Source organism: Anguilla anguilla, chromosome 9, assembly GCF_013347855.1.
Source record: "Anguilla anguilla isolate fAngAng1 chromosome 9, fAngAng1.pri, whole genome shotgun sequence".
Taxonomy (NCBI): Eukaryota; Metazoa; Chordata; class Actinopteri; order Anguilliformes; family Anguillidae; genus Anguilla; species Anguilla anguilla.
In genome coordinates this window covers 42,144,671-42,171,005 of record NC_049209.1, presented here as the reverse complement: position 1 = coordinate 42,171,005, position 26,335 = coordinate 42,144,671, and the positions used below count along the sequence as shown (strand labels likewise).

The 26,335-nt window shown below is 47.8% G+C and overlaps 1 protein-coding gene across 2 annotated transcripts in view; it reads right to left on the bottom strand.

Moving 5' to 3' along the window:
• Positions 1-25,968, bottom strand: part of srrm3 (serine/arginine repetitive matrix 3) — a 105,444-nt gene extending 79,476 nt beyond the window's left edge. For both annotated transcript variants that reach the window (XM_035434707.1, XM_035434708.1), the window contains exon 1: positions 25,778-25,968. The gene's annotated coding sequence lies outside the window, so the exon portion shown is untranslated. The remainder of the gene's footprint in view (positions 1-25,777) is intronic.
• Positions 25,969-26,335: the final 367 nt, after the last annotated feature.

The window sequence follows — 26,335 nt, the reverse complement described above, 5'->3', positions numbered from 1 at the left end:
CACCAACGCTGTTAGGAAAGGTCCATGCCCATCTTTTCTTGTAACGAGAGCATTGATCTTCGGGGTACGTACGCACGTGAGAAAGGAAAAAGGACAGATTGAGAGAGAGAGAGGGAGAGAGAGAGAGTGATGCACTGAAAGAGAGATCAGCAGATAAGGCAGGTTGGAATTCTTTGACAGCTTATTTCCGACGGCGCCCTCCACGACCCTGGCCTCGGTAACGTGGAAGACAGGCGCTCTCCCTCGCTCCCCTATTTATCCACCCGGCGAAGACGGAGGACGCGCAAACGCTCTCGCCCCGCGCCGAAGGGAAGCCCGTTCGACAGGATGCGCCTGACAGGAAAGGCTCGCCATCTGTCACGCGCTCATCTCACACTTGATTTCTCCGCAGTTACCATGATTGGGGAGAAGGGGGGAGGGGGGAGGCGGTATTTTATTATTCGACCGTGACTGCCGAGGGCTGTTCATCTCTGATATTTAGCGACGCCTCAATCTGCCGGCCTTCTGCCGTGTCCTTGCGCTGCTCGTCGGCAGAGCCGTTTGGGACAGGAAAGAGATGGCGGCGCGGTGGGCGGGGCGCTAGCGCGCGGCTCCCGCGTTCATCCGCTCCCGGTCGCCGCGCGATGCGGTGCGGTGGAGGGGAGCACAGCCAGGTCTCTAATAAAGGCCCTACTGTTCACACAATGAAATGCACTACTTTATGGAGCTGGAAAGTAGGCCCGGCAGGAAATGAGCGCACCTGCAAAACTATAATAGAAATCAATGCACCTGTAAAAGGTAAAAAAGCAAACTGGGAAATCTGCACAGAAAAAAAACAAAATGTCCACCCGTGAATGGATGATCACAGGCGTGGTCATCCATTCACGCTGCAGCTGTGTGGCCTTTCAAGGTCGAGTGTAACAAAATAATTCTAACCCAAATATGGATTTCCAGTTTCCCCCTTCCGTTACATTTCGCCAGCATGTGGGTTATTTTCATTTATATATGAGCTGTGAAAATGATCTGGATGTTGGGACTCCTAGGGGATAACAGGGACTGGGGATATTGAATAAGATCCTTCAAAGCTGTCATAATCTTTGGAGTTGGATGGGATTAGGAAGATGCAGCTTGTCATGCAATCCGCCATAAATAAAAAAAAACCTGAAACTGTCATAAATAGGAAAAAATAATCTCCACTGGAGTGAAATAATTTTCCATCAGAGTCGGTCCAGAAATACTGCACTGCTACAAGCAAGAAGTCTGGACCTGTACCTGTTTACCAGTACTTAAAGCAGAGAAGTAAAGGTGCTTGTAAATTCTATCCTTCCTTTGATTACCAATCAATTGGCCTGATGAGCAGTTTGTGTGCGAAAGTCAACATAATAAAGGCCTGAGCTTTCCTTAATCAAACATCAATACAACAGCTACTCTGCAGGCACAGCAGTGGACCAGCGTTTATGGGGGGTCTGGTGGAACAACGGCGTCGAAGGAGACGTTTGCTCAGCCAAAGAGCGAATGACTGACAGCAGTCTCTCTCTCTCTCTCTCTCTCTCACTCTCTCTTTCTCTTTCTCTCTCTCTCGCAATGCCACAGGGGAGGGGAAGGGGGAGGGGGCGGTCGCCCACGGCGACGTGACCTCTGTCTTCCCTCAGTGAGTCGGGTTGGACAGCGGCTGTCAGGGAGCAGGTGATAAGTGGGGAGAGGCGATGCGAGCAAGGTGGAGGATTGAGAGTCTGAGTGGGTCTGCAATATCAGGGCCCAGGGCTGGGGGGGGGGGGGGGGGGCGGGGAATGAGAAGAGAGGGGGTGGAAATAAATGTGGGGGCGGGACCAGGCACACTTCATATTCCCCAGGTTCCTGTCTATTTTTTTCTTCTTTTTTTTTTTTACTCCTGCTGAGTGCAACGGGCCTGCTGACAAGCCCAGAGTGAAGCATGGAGCCCCAGCCTTCCTCCTGGACCCCAGGCCCCGGGCCCCGGGCCCTGGGCCCCAGAGTGCTGGCCCCTCTCTACAGCAGGGCGGGCTGGAGGAATCCCAGTGCTGGCCTCTGCTACACACAGGCCTCGCTGTACACTGTAAACAGGCAGTCCGCTGACCCCTCCCAGAATCTCACGGCTTTAATGGATTTCATTATATTCCCCCCCAAAAGGTGTTGATCACCAGCAAATTTGAAAGCTGTGGCAGTTTACAGTTTACTTGCAAGGAAAAAATATCAAGGGGTTTCTGTTCTGATGTCATTGTGTTGGGTGGATGAAGCAAAATTGTTAATATCAAAAAAAATGGTAAAAACCTCTCATAATCTCATAAACCAGGAAAATACAAGAAAGGGCATGTCTTGTTTTAGCTTTGAAAAGGTCTGCTCTGAGTTCCCTGGCCCCATCACACCCGTCCTTCAGAGCCTCAGTACGGTCGTCATATTCACATTCACAACATTCGCCTATTCATTTGAACCGCGCCGGAGACAGCAAGACAGACCGTAACCGTCTCCGACGGCGTTTCCACGCGCTATATTTGGACAGCTCTGCCAAGGAGCGCACTCGACGAAGCGCTCTTTGTAAAAAAAAAAAAAAAATCAAAACATATCTGCCTAAATAATTGGACGCTTGCGGCAGAGCAGCCGCAGAGCTGTCCCTGAGGGGAAGCGGAGGAGAGTTTAGCGATAAGGAGCTAAACTTTGCAGCGCTTTGATAGCCGCGACGCGCAGGTACGGAGGCGTGCCGCGCGTCATCCTTAACGAAGCCCCGCGCTTGTTTTTCAGCGCTTTGAGGTTCTGAGCGCCACGCCTTTCAGCGCTTTAGCTGTCCAGCACCAATCCGCTCTCGTTGCACGCCGTTCAGAGATCCCGCATTCAGACATACCGTCTTTGGAAATATACCCCATCGCCCCCCCTGTGAGGCATGAAATAATAATGGCTGTCTACATTTTTGTTTTTTCCATCGCGGAGTCTCGGGGAGCGGCCGCAACGTTGCATTATTGATCGGGTCGGCCGACGAGGCTTTCGTCGGTTCGTATTTACGCACCGGCGCCCCGAAGCTCGGTTTTTTGTGGAAGCAATTTCGGGTCGAGACCGATACGCGAAACCTGGGGACGTGACCCCGAAACCTCCCGGCTGCAATCTCACTTGCCGAACCTGGAAACCCGCGCTTTCGAAAAAAGGACGGCTTCGTCCCGATGTTTGCGTCTTTTCAGGCAGCTCCGAGGCTCTGTCAGGAAGGACGCTCTCGCAGGACGTCCCTTCGGTCTTCTCTCTTTGCCCGCCCGCTCCTCTACATCACGCTGCCGTTAAAATGCGGAAGCTTCCGGAAGAGAATTCCTACCTGCACCGGCGAATGTGATCCAGCAGGACAACTGACTTCAAGGAATTATAACAAGCGAGTGGCTGGAGGTACAAGAAACACTGGCTCTTCCTCTATTAAACACAACTCTGAATTTTAAGAAAACCAAAATCAAAAAAAGCTGAAAAGGATTTGCGTTTCCTCTGTTTTGACCGGCCATTCGCGTTACTCAAAAACTCATTTGCGAGAGCAAACACAGGGGAAGGGCAGAATATTATTTTCACCGTCTCAGTACGCCGAAGCACACATTTCTTGCCCTGAATTAGCGCACTGCCACTTAGAAGGGCCCACTTTATTTACGACGCACTTGAATCCAAAGTAAAGATTAAAGGACTCAGAAGCAGGACACCAGCCCCCGTACAGTACCAGCATGACTTTAATTAAGCAGAGCCCTTGATGAGGAGCTTCTAGGCGGCCGACTGTTCTTCTAATGCCTGGCCTCTGCTTGGAGAGCTCATTAGGGATATCTGCTCTCTGACTGAACTCCTCGTGTCATAAAAGGCTCACGAGGTAATCAATCAGAAGTGTGTTTCTGATCTGCATTTCCTGCACAGCCCCGTACGCTTCCCTACATGCATCCTGATTGGACTACCTCCGGACCAACAACATCAATCAAAATTTTTAACACCTTCAGTTTCACTGGCTGAACCAGTAAGAAGCTGACAAATTAAAGGGGACCTGGTTTATCTAGAAAAAGGTGCTGTGTAAAATTCCAGAAGTGTAATGAAAATATATATTTTTTAATGCTATGTAACATTAATGGTTTAATGTTACTGGATCTTCAAATAAATGATTTCTGGGAAACAGACAAGGGCCATAATAATAATAATAATAACAATAATAATAATAATAATAATAATAATAATAATAATAAAACTTGGTTTTTACAAACGTTCAAAGTGCTTTCCAGAAATTGATAATAAAACTGGCCCTCAGATAAGGCAGTAAAACATTCTTCACGCGCTACGACAATGACCCTTACAGATTATCAGCAAGCTTCAGGGAACAGTACTGGGCTCCCTTCAAAGAGTGATTACACTCTCTGTTTCAGCCTGGCTCCGCCTACCACATTATTTTGAAGAATGCTTCCTGGGGTGGGTGGAGTCGGTGTGTCCATCTCATTTGCATAAAGTATTCTCTATGCAAATGGATTTGTACAGCGTAGCTGCGCCGGCTCACGAAGCCTCACGGATAAAACTGTCAAACCAGGCGTCGCAGATCAAATATAAATCAAGATTCAAGCGATGGCCGAATTGCTCACATCAAATGTTTTCAGCAGGGGCACCACCAGGGATTCTGGGCCCCATGAAAAGAGGTCACGTTGGGCCCCCCTCCACCCCAGAAAATCCTATGTTCTAAGGGGTACCTGGAACCTATTTTCTGTGGGTACCTGTCACTCAGGGCCCTTGGAATCATCCTAACTCCCCCCCCCTCCCCCGGTTTGAAAACGTTGGGCTGAAACAAATCTAGCCAATCAGTTGCCATCGGTGTTCCGTAGTTTTGAAAGGTACACAGACAAATTTGTGGGCAGAAACAATTCTACCACTCAATGTCTTGATTGACATCCACATTAAATAGTAATACCTCCACAGAGGTACTCTGCCATCACGATTGGGGCGGGGCCAGAGTGGAATGCAAAAAGCCTTTTTTTCTGGCAAATGATATTATTTCAGAAATGGCGAAATAACGGCATTGAATAAAAACATTCATTATAAAGTAGGCACAGAAACACTTTTACGGCTCAAAAAAAAGTGATCTAGGGTGCAATTACCCTTTAAGAGGCATTACTGCACAACCGCATTTAGCCTAACTAGCTAACTGATGCCTTTCACTGCACACTCCTCGTTCGAGGACACAGAAGCTTTGTCTCAGACTGTGGTCGTGAGTCCAAAGCTCTCGCCCCCAACCGATCCTCCAATCACAAGGCAGAGTTTACCCGCCCGGTAAACATCCTCTCCTGCAGCAGAGCTCTCACAGTAAGAGAGGCCAGCCTGGGCGATAATGTGTACATTCCCCCCAGCCCCCAGCCCCCAGCCCCCAGCCCCTGGCCGCAGGACAGCTCAGGTTGTGCCCGAGACCACAGGAGATGATGTAGCCTAGATGATGCGCCCGCGTTGTGTGGCCGACTGTCGTAAACAGAGCAATCACAATCAAGGGAAATTCAGCGAATGCTCGCCCCCCCTCCCCCATACGGTCTCCCGCAGACCCGCGTGGCGCCCATCCCGATTCGACGAGGCTGGCGCACCGAGAGCTGATCTGGGGGATTATTCTCCAGTGCAATCACCAGGGCTTATCTCCCACTGTCTCATTGGCCTTCCCCCAGCCGCCAGTGCAGCTGCTGGAAGAGTGCATGCATCAGCCAGCACGCTACGCTGCTTCTGTCCCCTAACCATCTATCCCTCCATCCTCACTGATACCACCTGCCCCCCACCCCCACCATCTACCCCTCCATCCTCACTGATACCACCTGCCCCCACCCCCACCCCCACCCCCACCATCTAGCCCTCTATCCTCACTGATACCACCTACCCCCCACCCCCACCATCTACCCCTCCATACTCACTGATACCACCTGCCCCCCACCCCCACCATCTACCCCTCCATACTCACTGATACCACCTGCCCCCACCCCCACCATCTACCCCTCCATACTCACTGATACCACCTGCCCCCACCCCCACCATCTACCCCTCCATACTCACTGATACCACCTACCCCCCACCCCCAACATCTACCCCTCCATACTCACTGATACCACCTACCCCCCACCCCCACCATCTACCCCTCCATCCTCACTGATACCACCTGCCCTCACCCCCACCATCTACCCCTCCATCCTCACTGATACCACCTGCCCCCACCCCCACCATCTACCCCTCTATCCTCACTGACACCACCTGCCCCCCACCCCCACCATCTACCCCTCCATCCTCACTGACACCGCCTACCCCCCACCCCCACCATCTACCCCTCCATACTCAGTGATACCACCTGCCCCCACCCCCACCATCTACCCCTCCATCCTCACTGATACCACCTACCCCCCACCCCCACAATCCACCCCTCTATCCTCACTGATACCACCTGCCCCCCACCCCCACCATCTACCCCTCCATACTCACCGTCACCGCCTGCCCCCACCCCCACCATCTACCCCTCCATCCTCACTGATACCACCTGCCCCCACCCCCACCATCTACCCCTCCATACTCACCGTCACCGCCTGCCCCCACCCCCACCATCTACCCCTCCATCCTCACTGATACCACCTGCCCCCACCCCCACCATCTACCCCTCCATCCTCATTGATACCACCTGCCCCCACCCTCACCATCTACCCCTCCATCCTCACTGATACCACCTACCCCCCACCCCCACCATCTACCCCTCCATCCTCACTGACACCACCTGCCCCCACCCCCACCATCTACCCCTCCATCCTCACTGATACCACCTGCCCCCATCCCCAACATCTACCCCTTCATCCTCACTGATACCACCTGCCCCCCACCCCCACCATCTACCCCTCCATCCTCACTGATACCACCTGCCCCCACTCCCAACATATACCCCTCCATACTCACCTGGCAACAATGCCCCTCCACCCTCACCATCTACCCCTCCATCCTCACTGACACCACCTGCCCCCACCCCCACCATCTACCCCTTCATCCTCACTGACGCCACCTGCCCCCACCCCCACCATCTACCCACCTCATCCACACCCATACCGCCATCCTCCCCCCACCATCTATCCCCGTCTTCACCTACACCGCCTGTCAGGACACTTGCTGATGGATGCAAGAGTAAGACATTATGGAATGAGGACTGTCCACCGCCTGTGTGTGGGCGTGTGTGCGTGTGTGTGTGTGTGTGAGCTGGTGTGTTTGGGAGTGCAAGTTTCCTGGAACATTATCATGAGCTCAAGGTGCCCTCGTCAAATGTGATGAACATTTTATGTTGCTCACAGCCTCCTCTGGGCAACAGGAGGATACAGCAATCCCGCTATGCGAGATCCCGCTACGTCACCGAATGAGGACGCAGTTCTGGTGCTCCGGTGACACTTCGAGGTGACCTTTCACTCCCAGTGACGTAAAACCGCCTCTTAGCATAGCTAGCTAGCGAGGTTAGATAGCGAGGTTGACTGGAGGAATGGCGCCGCTCTCTGAAGGCTGATAAAGGGCGGCCCTGCGATCAGGACACCCCTGCGGGGATCATATTTTAATATTAATAATAATAATAATAATAATAATAATAATAATACATTTTTTTTATATAGTGCTTTTTATGGTCTCATCCCTCCAAGGTCAGATGGAACAGCCCGGAGATCCAGGGCGAGGCCAAACACTATACGTTTCTGGGCGGGGAAATGATGAGAAAGTCGATAGCCAGTCACAGCAGCCAGCTCTGCTGGGAGCACATTTGGTCATGCAGCCTGCCATGGGGGCTGGGGAAGGCCAGGCCAGGCCAGTGCAAAGAAATTAAATCATGTTGTTTATTTATTAAAATTTGCATACAAATGACTGTGTGCTCACAATTTTAAACCCCACAAATGGACAATTTGTCCGAAACTCATAATCAAATTCAAGTGTCCTTCACAAACACCAGCTTCTCTGGCGGGTTCAGCTATCAACAGAATTAATGGGGAAAAAACTGCTTCCATCTGATTCACTTTCATTCATTTGTAACAAACGGCACAATGTGGATACATGTTGGCTGAATACAGACTGATCTATTTTTGTTGTACTTTCAGCGTAGGAATTGGGGGCGGGTGCGTTGCTCGTGGTTACCACCGCTGTGTCTCCTGCCACATAACAGCCAGCCCCCAAGCCCTCGAGAGGCCAGCGGTCCCACTATTTCATCACACCTCGGGCCCAGAATGCACCTCTGCGAACCCGAGGCTCGGAAGGCAGCCCAACGAATGCCTGCTGCCAGTCGAAGGACACGGGAGTAACCAAGACCAGCGTTCAACCGAAAGCTGCCAGCGATCTGACGAACGGGTCAAAGGGCGGGCCTCGTAACTCCCAGAATCCCCCGGGACGGAACCGAAGGGACGGCCGGCAGCTTTGGCACAGCCGCGCGTCCCCTGCCTGCTCTAGCCCACGTCCCCCTCTGCCCCGGCCATCTGGTCCTCTGTCTTTCGGGGGCCAAAGTCCCCGCGGAATATCTTACTCATAGGTTCTCGGGTCATTAATAGATTGCACAGCTCGGCTCTCGTGACCCCCTCGACCCTTCCCCCGAAACACCCAGGATCTGTGATGAGCACCACGGGAAGGGAGCCTCAACCTCTGCAGCTTCTCCTTGGTCATTCACCCAAGAGCATTCAGCGGCCAGGACATAGGCCTACTACGGAAAGCAGGTGAAAAGCAGCCATTGTCTCAATCTGACCTCATCCAGTCAACAAGTCTACCTCGCTTTATACTACAATAGATATGTGCACTCAATGAAATTACATTACAGAGTCTATTCACAAGATCCTTCCTCTCTTGGGACTGTGTAAAGGTTTATGATAAATGTAACGAAGCAATTACTCACGCGGTGTAATAGCCGTCTTAATTTCACCGCTAATTCTTTGAAAGACTTTTGAAAAACAGTTCCACCAAGACCTTAAGAAAGAGGTTGGTTCAATATGTAACATCCCAGTCGAGTATTGAATCGAATTAAATAATTAGATCGGCCTTGACTGATTCCTCGAAAAAAGGATACCACGAAACACAACGAAAACGTTTAAGTTTCACGTCCAGCCAGCCGCGAGAGTTGCAAAGGAGAACGCGACGAACACCCTCACAGGAGAGTCAACCGGCGTTGCGTTTCCTGCGCATTAGGGGTCGTCCGGCCCCACCGACGACCCGCTTTAGCATTCTTCTATCGTCATAAAACTGGCGTCGCGTGCCGAGAATGCAAACGAGGCGCTCCCGTCGCCGCCGCAGCGTTTCCTCGCGCGGGAAACGCAAGTTCAGGGCCGACGCGCGCGGCCCTCTGTCTCCGCGTCCGGGCGCTCCCTCGTTAAATCCTGAGAGCTTCCCGGACAGGAGCCCCATTGTTTCGAGACGCGAAAGGTCGCCCCGGAGCGTCGGGCTTTATTAACCAGCGGCGGCCGCTCTCCCGTCGGGGGGGCAGGGAAGTGATTTCCGGCGGGCTGGGAAAAGGTCACCGCGCCGCGGAGGTCTCCTCCTCCTCCTCCTCCTCCTCCCCCGACCTGCCTTTTCCGCTACGCTCTGAGAGGAGGTCACCTGATAAACAACGTCCCGGGTTCTCTGTCTAGTAACCCCTTTCTCCTTTCTCTTCGCTCGTGCGCTCGCGACGACCGTGACGACCGTGACGACCGTGACGACCGTGACGACCGCGACGACCGCGGCGAACGCTTCCCCGGCAGCCCGGGGCGACGTAACCCTGTCCTGCCGCAGTCCAGAGAAACCCGGTCGCCGAAATCAACCAACGCCTTACCGTGCGAGTGCCACGCTTGCGAATTAAACACAAGGGGGGAAAGGTACCATCAGTGTGGCGTTTTTAAAAAAAAAACTGCCGGTGGAATGCCGACGAAGAAAAGCCTCAGCCTGCCCGAAGACGCAATCGGCACGGAAACGGTTCGTAATGGACAATTACGGCGCGAGTGAGATCTCATTCCGTTTAATTGGCGTGACAAGGCTCTTAAGCAAATCCGGTAATGGATGTGGCTTTGAGGCGCGGACGTGCCGCGCCCGGCTCCGATCGGACCCAAAAGTAAAAAAAAGGAGGGAAAAAGCTCTGGGTAAAAAACGTACGGGCTATTTCACGGGCAGCAAAAACGGAAGGGGCTTAGCAAAGCGCCGCGCCCCGAAGCGGGGCCGCCCGCTCGCCGGGAGGCTATCCTTTCCATCGCCCTGTCATTACAGGAAATGACACGGAGGAGCCTCGAAAGCTTCCCCTCAGCGGTATCCCCCCCCCCCCCCCACCCCAGTTGAGTCCCCCGTTTCAAAAGCGCCCCGGCTATTTCCAATTCTCGCAGGGCCGAGTCGCGGGCGGAAGCAATAAAAAGCAAACGTTCCCAATAAAGCAAATGCCAGCTAGAGGCCAAAACAATTCTCCTGTTTACATTCATTCCCCACCTCTGCATTTCGCAGGCGGAGCGAAGCCATTTCTTCGGGATCAGGACAGATTCTCGGTTTCGCTGCGAAAACCTCCAGGGATGTTTGTGTTTGATGGCTGCGACGCTGGCAGCCACGCTGTGGTGCTCGGTGAAAAAACATTCACCACCTCTACGTCTTGGAAAATAAGTCGGTAGATGAGCGTGCTTTCATCAGATCCCAATAACAGAATTTACACTGAGAAATCTCTGTTGAAAAAAACCTGTACCGTAGGCCTATAACATAATGACATCATGAAAAACATTGTAGGTGAAGGTGTGACACAGGAACAAACTAATTTCCGTTAAGGATCAGTTCACAACAGCCCATTCAGTTCAATAACGTACTTAAAGCAATTTCCAGTAAATTCTCATCTCCAGTAAATTCTGATAGGCTGTCTGAGCGTCCTATGTTGTGTGCCCACGTGTCAATCACTTTCCAGTGATTTAAAATATTACAGAGTTCTTGTAAACCTGTCTCACACTTCTACGTCGCGTCTGTTATTTTTGAATGCCTTTAATCTTACCCATATTCATCCCGGTCTTCACAAAGACACTGCGGCGACCTTCAAATGGCCACCGAGGAGGCATGTCAGTAACCGGGAACCGTCACAATGAGAGTCAAAGCCGGAGAGCGCAGGCAATCCTTTTAAATGTTTTTTTTTTTTCTCTCCACAGTTCTCACGATCAAAACACTTGTTCGCGCCTACCCCCAAAAATGAGTGTTAATTGATAACCTGGGGGTATCAGATCATTAGTTCTCTGCACTCTGAACATCAAAAAAAACGGGCGGGCTTGAAGTTCTATCGCGCGCGCCGCGGCGGCACCGCCGGCTAGCTCTGATCGGGGCTCGGCACAAAGACAGCCGCGTCTCTCTGGACTTGAGCCAGCGCTGATGTGCTGAAGCGCGGGGTAAAGAACAATCCCAGAGATTTATTTCTGCAATTCTCACAACCAGATGCCGATTGTTTATCATCATTCTGAGCTTTAACTTTAATGGAGAATATTATGAATATTTCTACAAAAAAAAAAAAAAAAGTGTTTTACACTTTAATGCAATTCCAACAATCGCCTAGCCTACTTTTGTCCAATTTGCAAGCTCATTGCGTTTGTTAGTTAAGTGGTGTTAAGAAAGAAAAGGCAGCGGTATGTTATTTTATTGCCAGTAAAAAAAAATATATTGTTATTTTTTCCATTTAAAAGAGGCTGATTTTAAAATGTATTTTTCCACAAAGAAATTGAGATCTTCACATTACATGAAACAATTAATGTGAAGCAAATGAAAAAAACCATTGTTGTCAATACGATTAGCATTGATTATGTTTTAAAATGTGTTTCTCAGTGGATATACAGTATATTAGGCCATTAAATGGACAGAAGCCCAGATTTTTAAATGCCAGAATATTCAACTATAGCTGGTACAATGTGAGATATCTTATTCACTTGAGTATAAAATGTGCCAGTCTAATTTAGAAGTGCTCCCATGAGCAACATAATACCTGCTAGCTGGAAATGGATACAAATTAACTGCTTGAATATGAACCGTGTACAACTTGGAGCTAAATGTGCTGAGGAAGCCTATCGATGGAACAAAGAGTGTTGGCAATTCAAGCCAAGCATCGTTGACAAACACCCACAGCAAACACCCGCCCAAACACCCATCAAAATTACTTTGTGAAATATCAACTGCCGTGGCATTTGCTTGAGAGTGGCAATTTTCCACTCAAAGAGCCGATCTTGAGGGCAGCCAAACCTGCAATTGGCCTTTCTCAGAAGAAGAAAAAAAAAGCAGGGGGCAACAGAGCGATTGAACCAGAGCCGCGGTGCGTGGTTAGCGGTCTCGCGGCGCGGCTGACACGGAACGTCTCCGCGTTTCGCGCTTTCCGCGTTTTCCGCAGACAACGGGCCTTTCCGGCGAGCTGTCACTCACGTCCGACGACGACGCCGCGGAGCTCCCGCGTAATTACAGTAATCCTGAAAATTACACGGGGGGGGGGGTAGAGGAGATGCGAAGACAAACATAACCTCCGCGGAGAGCGGGGCAAACAAACAAACAAATCGCTCGCTGGAGCTCAGTCGCGTGCGCATGCCGTAGACCTTCCCACATGACTGAGATTCCCAACACGTTGTAGTTCCTCTCCCTTGCATTCCAGGCAATCCCTCAAGTAACACTGGATTTAAGTAGCACGCTATTTGACAAATAAGTAACCTGCTATTTAACAAGAACAAATAGGCCTAATGGCCAATACCCTTTTATATGTATCCCACCAAATCATTTTTTGCGATGTAAGACCGTTGACCTAAGCATGAAATGTATATTAAAAAGCAACATATCAGATATCAAAACTAAACCGAGAAACAACACAAAAATTTTAAGAACGAGTCAAGTTTAATCATCTCTAATGACAAAGCACAGACCACTACTGCAACCGTATTAGCTTGTCACATGACATTTGGCAGGCAAATAACGCAGCAAACTACCACACCGGTCACTGAATGTAGCTAAATAACTGCAAGAAGCTAATGGTGTTAATGATGCTTATCCATGCAGAATATGGAGAAACTGAAGGGGAAGTGAAGATGGCTGGACGGAATGCTAATAGCAACTTGTCAGGAGGCCCGAATGGTTTTACGACCCGGAAGTTGCTGCTCCTGCGTTAAGGTCATCGCAGCTAAAAGGTTCAAATGACCACTTTCATTCCGGAAAGCTTAAATTTTCACTGCTTTTGTTCACATTCGTCTACGAAGAACTACTTTTTGTACCACAGAGCTTCTTAATCCTGGTTCTTGGAAGGAAGGCCCCGGTATCTAGTACAAGCTTTTGGACCCGTCAACAATCTGATCTAAACCGACCGATTCAAATAATCACCGTCTTGATTGCGCCAAATTAGCACCAATCACCAGCCCCCCGATAGCGCTAATGGGTTAAAGAGGCCTGGGAGCCCTGCTGTGTTTGTGGCCCTGCAGGACTGGACTTGAGCAGCCCTGTTGCCTCACATGCCAATGAAGCGACCTCTCGCCTGGAAACCCCCGCACGGAAACCGGGCTCATTATTCCATCCGCCCACCCCTCAGATGCCTGTTTACATCGTCATTTATCTGCTTAGCAGGCATATAATCTTAATCCTGGACTGCCTACACATTGCTTATAGTTCACATAATGTCCATACACACAGCTTGCATATGTACTAGATATTTAGCGTTACAGGTATTAATATTTAATTATTTCATATTTACGAATAAGTAATTTGGGCTGAGTACCTAACTCAAAGACCCAACGGTACAGTGCCCCACCTGGAACTCAAACCAATAATCTATGGGTAAGAATCTTCCCTCCTGTCCCCAATGGTCGACTCCATGCTTCTTATTCTTAGGATGAATGTGTTTTGCCACATCACACTTTAAAGAAGGAAAAAAGTATTCATGATTAAACTATTACATTTATATTCATGTAATATTAATTATATTAATTATTTCCCTATGCTTTAAAGGACACAGCTGCTAAATCATTTTCTGGAAATTTCTACTGCTCTTGGCTGCTAAAAGCCAAATGAAACCTTGTCATGTTTAAGTGCAATACAGTTACAATCCAATAATTGTGTTTTTCTTACGTTGCTTTTCAAAGCTATTTTTTTATTAATGTGTACCTCTGAGTAATTCCACTCGTGATGAATACACCTGCATAAGACATTTTGGACAATTCCCCCCTCCCCCCATCCCCATTCACCAGACCAAATAAATGATTCACTAAGTAACGGTTTCCATTGCCGCAATGATGTGACAGACAAATCAGGTGGCTGAGTCATCCAATCAACACGCTACATGCACCACTCCTGCTAAAGAAGGGCACACAAAGCACTCACGGGCAGGCAAGCACTCAAGCGCTAACACCGCGCGCACCCGCACACGCACACACACACCCGCCCAAACACCGCGCGCACCCGCACACGCATACACACACCCGCCCAAACACCGCGCGCACCCGCACACGCATACACACACCCGCCCAAACACCGTGAGCACCCGCACATGCATACACGCACCCGCCCAGTCACACCACACGCACAAGCACACGCATACACACACCCGCCCAAACACCGCGCGCACCCGCACACGCATACACACATCCACCCAAACACCGCGCGCACCCGCACACGCATACACACACCCGCCCAGTCACACCACACACATACATACACCCGCCCAGTCATACCACACACACACGCATACACATACACACACCCGCCCAGTTACACCACACGCATACATACACCCGCCCAGTCACACGCACACCTGCCCAGTCATACCACACACACACGCATACACATACACACACCTGCCCAGTCATACCACACACACACGCACGCACACACACACCCGCCCAGTCATACCACACGCACACGCATACACATACACACACCCGCCCAGTCATACCACACGCACAAGCACACGCATACACACACCCGCCCAGTCACACCACACACATACCACACGCATACACACACCCGCCCAGTTACACCACATGCATACACACACCCGCCCAGTCACACGCACACCTGCCCAGTCATACCACACACACACGCATACACATACACACACCCGCCCAGTCATACCACACGCACAAGCACACGCATACACACACCCGCCCAGTCATACCACACGCACACGCATACACATACACACACCCGCCCAGTCATACCACACGCACAAGCACACGCATACACACACCTGCCCAGTCATACCACACACATACCACACGCATACACACACCCGCCCAGTCATACCACACGCACAAGCACACGCATACACACACCCGCCCAGTCACACCACACACATACCACACGCATACACACACCCGCCCAGTCATACCACACACATACCACACGCATACACACACCCGCCCAGTCACACCACACACATACCACACGCATACACACACCCGCCCAGTCATACCACACGCACAAGCACACGCATACACACACCCGCCCAGTCACACCACACACATACCACACGCATACACACACCCGCCCAGTCATACCACACACATACCACACGCATACACACACCCGCCCAGTCACACCACACACATACCACACGCATACACACACCCGCCCAGTCACACCACACGCATACACACACCCGCCCAGTCACACGCACACCTGCCCAGTCATACCACACGCACAAGCACACGCATACACACACACACACCCGCCCAGTCATACCACACACACACGCACGCACACACACACCCGCCCAGTCATACCACACGCACCCGCACACGCATACACGCACCCGCCCAGTCACACCACACACATACCACACGCATACACACACCCGCCCAGTCACACCACACACATACCACACGCATACACACACCCGCCCAGTTACACCACACGCATACACACACCCGCCCAGTCACACGCACACCTGCCCAGTCATACCACACACACACGCATACACACACACGCACCCGCCCAGTCATACCACACGCACAAGCACACGCATACACACACCCGCCCAGTCATACCACACACACACGCACGCACACACACACCCGCCCAGTCACACCGCACGCACCCGCACACGCATACACGCACCCGCCCAGTCACACCACACACATACCACACGCATACACACACCCGCCCAGTCACACGCACACCTGCCTAGTCATACCACACGCACAAGCACACGCATACGCATACACACACCCGCCCGGTCACACCACACGCACCCGCACACGCATACACACACCCGCCCAGTCACACGCACACCTGCCTAGTCATACCACACGCACAAGCACACGCATACACACACCCGCCCGGTCACACCACACGCACCCGCACACGCATACACACACCCGCCCAGTCATACCACACGCACCCGCACACGCATACACACACCCGCCCAGTCATACCACACGCACCCGCACACGCATACACACACCCGCCCAGTCATACCACACGCACCCGCACACGCATACACACACCCGCCCAGTCACACGCACACCTGCCCAGTCATACCACACGCACCCGCACACGCATACACACACCCGCCCAGTCACACCACACGCACAAGCACACGCATACACACACACATGTTCAATTATCCCAACAGGCTCGGGAAGGTCTCTGATTATTTATCGCCGTGGAGACGAATGAAGGTGAGAAAGGTGGCGCCCTGCTGTTCTCCGCCCACTTCGACGCGCCAGACAGAGACGTGATTCACGACACGGAAAACAGACAAGGGGAGAGAAAGGCCAGAGACCTCTCCTCTTCTTCTTTTTTTTTGTTACCTTACCGCAGTTCTGCCAACACGGTGTGCCCAGTATTCAGAATGGGGGTCACATCTGCGAATGGCAGCCGCAGAAGAATTCGCATTTCAATCCCCTGAATATTACGGGAAGGAAATCCAATTTTCAGCAGATATGAAATTCAAAGTGTACGTTTAAATCCATCTTCACACTTCCGTCTTTATGCTCCTGTCCTCTCTCTGGAGCTGTAACCTAAATTTGGCTATAAAATTAGAATTCAGGTGTGGCCATTTTGTTTGGTCTGTTTCTGAGCATTCCCATACTGCTGCAATATATTATGAACCAGTCAATACCTTGTTTAACGATGCCTTTATGACACAGACGTATGAATAAAATGAAACATTGCAACTGGATCCACTAAGTTGGCCAGGTCCTCCTTGATAAGATATTTCACTTTTTTTTTTTTTTTTTAAAAGTGAAATATGGCCAGCATTAATGTTTAGAAAAAGAAATCAGCTTCTCCTCAGTTAAAATGGCTGTCATCCCTATGGGCCATTTATTACTGAGTAAAACGAATGTAAATATTTTTGTTGACATGGAGTACATCTGCTGCTGGTTTTGTTTGAAGAAGATGACAATCACCGAGACCTTTAGTCATTGTTACAAGCACCCATTGAGAAAGCAAAGTACACAAAGGAGACAGCGTCCTCAGTTCAATGTCCTGCAACAGAAGAGAAAAAAAGTCTGGAATGATGGATGCTTTCTTTAAAACAAATTCACATCCCTCGCTATCAAACACGGCCATGGACTCGATCAAAAACGTGTCCTTAACTTCGAAATTAGTTTGTTCTTAACTCTCGAGTTAAATGCGAGCGTTAGTGCTTATCTTCAGAAACACAGTTTGCCGAGCTCAGCCTCCAAGAAAATGATGCCACCAAGCTGGGTTTGTGAGGAAGAAAAAAAAAAAAAAAAAAGGAACACTTTAATTTGTTTGCACATCAAAGTTAGGGACAAAAGCTGATTAAACCCAGGCCTGGGGAGAGTTCCCATCAGCCGCGGTGTTTATTTGCAATCCTGAGAAATACAGCACCGCACAGTTTAGGCAATAATTAAACCTGGGAGAGCCGACGCCGCCATCGCTAAGACGGAGGAAACGCGCGCGTCACCCGTCAACGGCGGCGTGAGACGCCGCCTTCGCCGTCTCCCTCTCTCCGTCTCCCTCTCTTCCTCCCTTCTGGCTTCTCTCCCCCTTTCTCTTCCTGGCCCTCTCCCTCTTCTCTTTCTTTTGTCTCTCTAATGAGACGCCGCACCTCGCCGGTTATCGGGGCAGGCCTCGCACGGCGCGGCGTGAGCCAGATGGCTCCGGACGACCATTTAGCCGGGGCCAGCTGCTCCGCTCCTCCTCCGCAGACGGCGAGAGGCGTCGCTCGATCCTCCCTCGCTCGCGTCACCCCGTCCCGCTCGCCCGAAACCCGAACCCCGGGCCCTCATTCGATCCCCCTTTTTTTTTTTGTACGCCTGGAAATCGGACACTCTCCTCTTGCATTATTCAGCGGCTAAGCTTGGGAGCGTCCGGACGCCGCGGCCGCGCCCTTAAAGTCGAAGGGGGAACCTGGTGCCGCCGCCAATGGATTTTTTCGAAGGTTTCGGTTTGCGACGACGTCGCCTCCGACCGATACCCAGAAAGCGAGAGACTCCAGGCTGGATCTGCGCCCGAGTCCGGCCCGGCGGTGCTGACTTCGGGCCAGAATCGGCCCAGAATCGGCCCAGATTCGGCCCGGAACTGAACTGGAACTGAAGACAGGAACCGAACACCCTGACCGCAGGAGTGAGGTCCCTAATGCAGGCACATGATTGGACCACGCCCTCTCACCCAGGGCTCCAGGTTAAGAGAGGGAGTAGGGAGCGAGCTCACAAGACTGGCAGGCCCGGGCCAGCTGAGATGGCCGCCGTGCGGTGAGTTCAGGAGACGGCGCTCTGTTTGCGCTCCTCGTCCTGCACGTCTGGGTCATCCCCAGGAGGCTCAAGATCTCTCACGAGACAGACGAGATCAAAAGATCATTACTGCATTGCTGTTGCCCGTGCTCTCGCTCTTCCTCCCTCCCTCCCTCCCTCTTCCAACCCACCCCCTCCTCTCTGTCTTTGCTGGAACTTCAAAGCTACTCTGAAGTTGGGGGGTGGGGTGGGGGAAGAGACAGAGAGAGGGAGGAGAGAGAGATAGAGAGAGAGAGAGAGAGAGAGAAATATTGGTGTTCATTAAAGACTGTGTGTGCCCTTTCTGTTTGGCCATGAACACCCAACCTTTCATCTGAGTTTCAAACAAATTTCCCAGTGCTTCCCGTCAGAAAGCTGATTTATTTCATCCCTCTGAAGTTTTTACGGCACGGAGTTGAATAATGCAGTTTCATCAAATTCCATAATTAAAATAATATTATCGAGGACAGCTCTGAATGGCTTTTGTGGAGATATATAAAGTAGAGGTTCCATTATTTATTTGTATTATGAATAATGCTGCAAACAAAAATGAATAAGTAATAATAAATGTGCAGAAATATGAACAAATGACAGCATATGTGATTACCAGCCCATTAAATAGGACAAACATTAGCATAATGCTCAAAAATAAGGAAATGTAAAAGTAAATCATTTTTACCTTGCAATTACATTCCACTGCAGATAATCCCATCAAACAGGAAAATAATGGTCTTTGAGATGTACAAATTTAATAGTGCTCTCCTGTTTATAATCTTTAACATAAACAAGGAAGATATACAAAGAGAGGACGATTTGAAGGGAGGAGATACATTTCTTAAATATGAAAGATATAATCAAGATGTAAAAACCTTAAATAAATCAAGCCCTCCAAAGAAGTCTGCATAACTCGCCATCATCAAAACTTCATAATACATAATAGGGAATGACACCTGACATAAAATACCACAGAAGTAAATATAAATCAAACCCCTACACTTAACCATACGGCAGTGCTTGTGGTTTGACATAAACACGCATGAGTGCTTATGAAATGACTATGATTTGATATGATGTTCTTTTCTAATATTGAAATAGTAAATGGGCTTCTGGTGGGACATGAAGAATTCTTCCAGGACTCATTGGATTGCACTTGGTGCCAACTGTTGACCTTTGGGTGGTTGAATGACAGCATAGGACAATTACTGATTCCAATATTAGCACAAAATTCCCCTCCACCGCCCCAGAAATAAAGACAGAGTACAAGGCACACCATATAAAAAGCATCATTTGAGTGGATGCTGGATGCATTTAATGTGTAAAATCGTATCACACTTTTTTCTGTTTTTTTTCCTCTTTGTTTTTGGAGAGAGACAGCATGAGATATTTTTAATTTTCACTTTTCAATCTCAAAAGTACATCAAAAAAAAAAAGTGCTTTTCATTTTCACCTTCAGTTATATTCAAACAGATAATACGATTTTATCTTGGACAGGTTGAAGTACCATTAGCACATTTAGCTTCCTGGTGAATTATTATTTTATTTATATTAATAATTATTATTTACCTAATTTTATTTTTTGCAGTCAGCACCAAAACATGCTATATAATAAAACAGCTTTTCACAACTAACCATTTGACCATTTTAGTGCATGGGAACACGTGAAACATCCATGACTGGTTTGAAAGAATGTGATGTCAGGTGATTCTAAGGCTTCATACATATGAATGTCATTCCACACATAAACGGTGGGGAAAAATCGTTTTACACGAAACAGATACACTTGGTTACTCCTAAACCCAGTAACAAATGAGAACAAACATCTATTACCCAAAGTAATAAATACTGCCGCATAATAGAACAGTTAATTGATGAATAAAAAACATGATGTAGTGCTACACTCTTACTGCACAGAAGCAATCTCATTTTTGCACGCAACAAGAAAAGACTTCAAAAAGTAAAAAAAATAAAATAAAAAAATTAAATTAAAAAACTTCCCGTTGAAGAGAAATCATAGCGTATATGGTAATTGTACATTGCAAATGCGGGCATCTGTCCAGAATGCAGATATTTAAAAAACAGCGAGGAGCAGAGAGGTACGTTCTCTCATCTGCGAAGATGGCTTCGGTAAGGCCACGCACAAAATATTAAAACGCTTGCACGTGCGCGCGAGTATCAAAAGCTGCCTGCCGGTCAAAATATCGCGATTCCACATCCTTTCACATTTTACGCAGATACCAATGAAAATTATCATTGAACCGACTGCGAATCCATAAAAAGGCTGGTCACATATGGAATAATTACGTGCTTTAATGAGACGTGTTAGGTTAGCTGTCCGCTCTCTCCGGTGATATGCCCTTTACTTGGGGGACATGTTTGGAATCTTTTAACCCGCCACTGCCGCACAGAGCTGATTCGCGTTTAGTAACCAAGTGGAATACTACAGACCTGCCGAAACAGGGCTTAACTTTACTGATAGGAATTGTGATTGCAGGCCATTCATCGTAATGATAGAATAGGCCTCATCCATCGTATTGCTCTACACTCTCTACAGGCATGAATCAACCGCGAGCAAACAGTTGAGAGTGCAGTGTTTCCACTGGCACTGTTAAAGCAACAGAACTGCATATCAGGGAGGGGACTGAAAACAGCAGACACACCCCCCTGCCCTCCCTGGAAAGAAAGGAGCATCTTAAGAGCATCTTCTTGCGCCTATGTCTTGAATAATTGAGAAATAAATTTTTGCACATTTCTTTTCTGTCTTTTTTCGCCCCAGCGATGAATGGTTTCGATTTCAAACAGGAGGTCAGACCAGACAGGCTTGCAGGAAAAATACGATCAAGTGATGTGGTGGAGGACAAATGTGCAGTGTTTGAATCATATTCTTTTCTGATTTTTTTTTTTTAATTGTACATTTTATATGTTATATGTATTCTATTGTTTTATACTAGACACTGTGTTGGCTGCCACCTTGGCCAGGTCCCTCTTGAAAAAAATACTCCGGATCTCAATGGTACTGGTTAAAGTAAATAAATCAATAAATAAATAAATAAATAATCCTTGTGGTAGCTGGAAGCTTCATCTGTGTTTCTGCGCATACACCCCCCCCCCCCCCACCCCCCACCCCCCCACTCCCATCTCATCCCACTTGTAATTCCCCACCCCTGCCAACACGATATGTCTTTCAGGGAAGTAGGACAGGAGGTAGAAAGCAGCGCTCCGAATCAGGGCACAAAGTGTGGAAGAACAAGGACAGCGAAGGAAAAGAGAGCATCTCTGTAAAGTTCAACGGCAAACAGCTCCTGTAGCTAGAGAGCACAACGTAACAGAAGTCTGAGTCAAGAAAAACAGGAATGTTTGATTATTTTCCAATGACAAATATGCATACTCTCACTCAAACACACGCTCTCTTGTCAACACTTGCATAACACATGTATTACACATTACTCAGCCAGGGAAAAGTGCACTGACACTTCATTTTCCCACCTGAAACTCAAGCCCTTCTGGCCATAGTCCTTTAAGGACTACTTAACCCCTATACCTAAGTGGTTAGACCCTGTTACTATATGACACTAAGGCACATTTTAAGTACCCAGTCTGCAGTAATGTTACACTTAAGTGAAAGATATCCAATTAGTCAAAATCCTTATCCAAATACAATATCCAGTCCAAAACCATTTTTAAAAGTCCATATATGAAGGACATAAAAAATGTCCTCCACATTAGCCAGGACAGAATAACAGTCTCAGTTTGAAATAACAGTTTGAGGTGAGACCACATTTTAGTAGATTTGGCCATTTCCACAATGCGTTCCATGTTCAGCTGGCTCCACATGCACACTGGTATGCTCGATTATACCCTTCTGACCAATGAATAAACTGGGTGATTGGAAAAGATACAATAAAAGAAGGGAACTGTCACCCCCGTTTCCTGTAAAGTAGACCTTGGTCTGTGAATTTGCTTCATCTTTGAATAAGACCTTTGTGAATGAGGAAAGTTCACAGAGTTCCTCCACGGCATTTTACCGCATGAAGGACAAATGAATCTGTGGATCCTTTCTTTCAATGGGCCCATCCTGACCAATCCAGTTTCCCGAATATTATGAAAGCATTTGCAATTTGTTTTTAAATGCCACGCTCAGGTTCAAGGCCTGCATAACAGTTGCAATCAGGACAGAAATGTTTGCTAGGACAGAAGTATTTGCACACGGTTGATCTCTGCCTGTGTATGAGATCTGAGGATTCAGTGAGTTATGTGCAGCATTAGCATTAGCCAAGCTTCTATAACAGGGTGCATGGAACTGGGTCATTTTCAAATGCTTTCTCCTCTGCTATCTATTCCCAGTCGTAGCCACATGACACACTCTACTCCCATTGCCACTGAGTTGAATCATCCTATTTGGTCTCAGATTTCTTGGGTAGAAATTAGTTTGTCACCTGTGTATTACAGCAGATTGCACTGGGTGGGGAACAGGTGCTGAATGAGAGCATTTTGCGCCATGTGTTGGGGAGCTGTCGACTGTTTAAGAGGGATGTGCCACAGAACAAGCACCAAGGTGCAGGCCCCCTCTCAATATTTCAAGATCTCCAATAACACGCAAGCGGACGCGTTATGCCTACTGAATTTCAAGTGTAGTTTCCTCCCCGGTTAGCTGTTTTAAAATTAAATACTTTGTTTGCACAGCGTATCTTGTCTCTTGCACCGTCTTATGTGCTTGTTACTACCTATTAAATTTGGGCAATAATTATCATGCTTCTGTGCTTTTGTGTCTTCACTCCAGTTATTATAAAAGACAAATAAAAGAGAATAATTATTTGCTAATGTGAAATGTCTTCCAGTAGTGCTCTGATTAAATCTACAAAATTGTTCTAAAAAATTTAAAGGAATGGAAACAATACACAATGCAGACCAAATATAAATTAAATCACTTACACATCATAAAGGAGCTACACTTGGGTCCAGCTGTGAAAGTGGGTTGCTGTTTATATTGGCCAAATGGTAGGAGGCTAGGGTTTTGAAGAGAAAAGGGATGATAACTTCTATTACATTTTGAAAAAGTGAAATGGTTTCTTTTTGATTGTCAGACACTGATTTGTGGTCAGCATTAAGACAGCAGTTAGGCTACAGAAAAATGGGAAAAAAACCAACCCTACACCTTTGAGAGAAGTTGAGTTGAAACCCCACATGCTGCAAGGTTTTTCCATTTTGCACATTTTAGGATGTGTATGACAACACACTATTCATATGCACAGGAGTGCAGTATTTTATAAACAGGCTGAATCCATCCATCTGATATTGCAGACAGACATGATAATTAAATAGAACTTTCCAAACCATACATGTCAAAAAAAATATTAATTTAAATTATGGATATATGAGGTTTTTTTTTTGAGACACTATTTATTATTGATCTGACTATTTTTAATGATAATAGCTCAGCAGCATTTTATTAACCATATTTATACCAAAAAAGCATTGTTTCATTATTATTTTTCAAATGTAAACTGGTTTCATTTATGTCAAAAACACCCCCTTGGGAGCACAGTAGACCAGACAGTCTGTAAAATTAATTTCTAATTTGGCATTAAAATGAAACATAACACCAAGAATTGAGCCAGCTGTCTCGTTCACTCGCTACAATGTTCTGTGGCGCTATTCAGGATGCACACATAAATTAGGCTCAGCGACACACATTTACCTGTCTTCTCATAGGTAAGGACTGTCAACACAACAAAATGACACGCTCATGCTTTTTACAAGGAAAAGTACTAGCAATGGATGCATTAGTGTGCTAATTACTGGCAATGAAGGAGCACTAGTAGGGTTCATTGGAGCAGGCCCTGATTGTCCACAGAGTAGGCAAAATCACACTGCTTTAACAGCTAAGCACATGTAGCATTAAACAGTCCTTGCGAATTCCCCACACAGTGTGTTCCATTACACCAGAAGCCTACTACAAGGCTTTCACTCTATCATCTATCTCAAGCCCTGCAGGTTGCCTAAAGTCAGCCTGATGGAAAACAAGCCATGTGTGTCCAGTGCTTCTAAGCAGCCAATAGACTTCTACAAAAGTTGTCAGTGAATGCAATCAAGCATATGCAGTGCCAACAGAGTTTTGTCATTCAATATTGAAAAAACCCACGGGAAATAAAATCATAAAAAATTTGAATAGCTCACACACACACATTTATTTCACAATTGCAGACTTGCTGTATTCTCAGGTTATCACTAGCTTGGCACATGTGGCATTGAAAGATTGCAAGCGCTATCACATTATTTGAATGTAGCATCCATTAAAAGTAATATGAGACGGACCCGACCAGCCCTTACCAAAGTTAATGTGTTTTGCCAACATACGGCCTCCAGCCATTGAGTAAACACTAATAAATCGTCAAATGGTTTTCGACCCAAATGAATGTGATTGCCATTATAGAGATTTGAGGTACATCTCCGATCTTCGGGTTATTGATAGTTTTGCTCTGCTAACCACGGGATTGACAATGACAATGGCGAGGACTAATTTGCCGAAAATATATATGTATCACACCTTCCCCAAACACCAATATATGACAGAGCTAACGATTGTATATGTCAAAACAAATACGTTGAACTGCAACTGTTTTTCCATGACTCAAGTATAAAATATTTTGTTCGACATTTGCTTACTTTCAAATATAAGTTGGACAGCTGAAGCAGCGTTCCTAATGTTTTTACGATCCATTTGTCTAGTTGGTCATAATCAAATGACAGACTACAGGAGTTTCTCATTCGGATTAAGGTTCAGGGATAGATTACGCTGCCTCTCGAAATAATCACCGTAGATCGTAGGCTAAAAAATGTAGTGCAAAACACAGATGCGTACATCTACCTGGGAGAGTCTTTTTTCATAACCTCGCTAAATTGCTTCCCATTCAATCTATAGTTTCGTAATCGCCATATATTTTTAATCCTACAAAAAACATTCCCGTGTCGAAATATTCCAACGCAAACTGTTTCTGCAGACAATAACATGTTGGATAATCGGGTTTCTTCTAGCTCCGTTAGCTTGCTAGCTCGCTACCTTCAGATGCAAGTGCTTACTGTCGCTAACTTATTGCTGATCCCATACAAAGCGGGGGACGCTTTTCAGGCGATCTCACCTGCTTCTGTCTCGTAGATGTACTGAGCTGACACGGCGGTCCGCTTTTTATAACAACGGGTACTCAGTTATTCTTCAGATTACTGTTGGTGAGCCGTAGCCTGTAGTTTCGTATCCTCCTAGGCTCCTACCCTGGTTTCTCAGGCTGTGTTCAGCACCCTCTCTCTCCCTCTTCAGTGCTGAAGTGCTGGACAGCGCATTAGGCAGGAGCGATAATAGAGGGCGTTGTGCGCAACATATTAAACACCACCCTCTGCAGTATCGGAGGCGTCCTTGCATCTCTTTTATCGTCCAAAAAACACTACCACTTCAATCCGACGCTCGGTAAAAATGTTTTATACTTTATTCCCTGAGAATTAATTAAACGAAAAAATCATTTTATTTTAATTATCATGGCTTTGTATGCAGATATAAATCCATGATAATGAATGATAATTGACCAAGCTCCTTAATAATAAGAATAAGAATAAACAGATCTCACCAATCAAGTGACCTCTGGTAAGGATTTGTGAACTTGGATCATAAAGACGGGGCCGGACCCCAACGAAGATTCTATTTG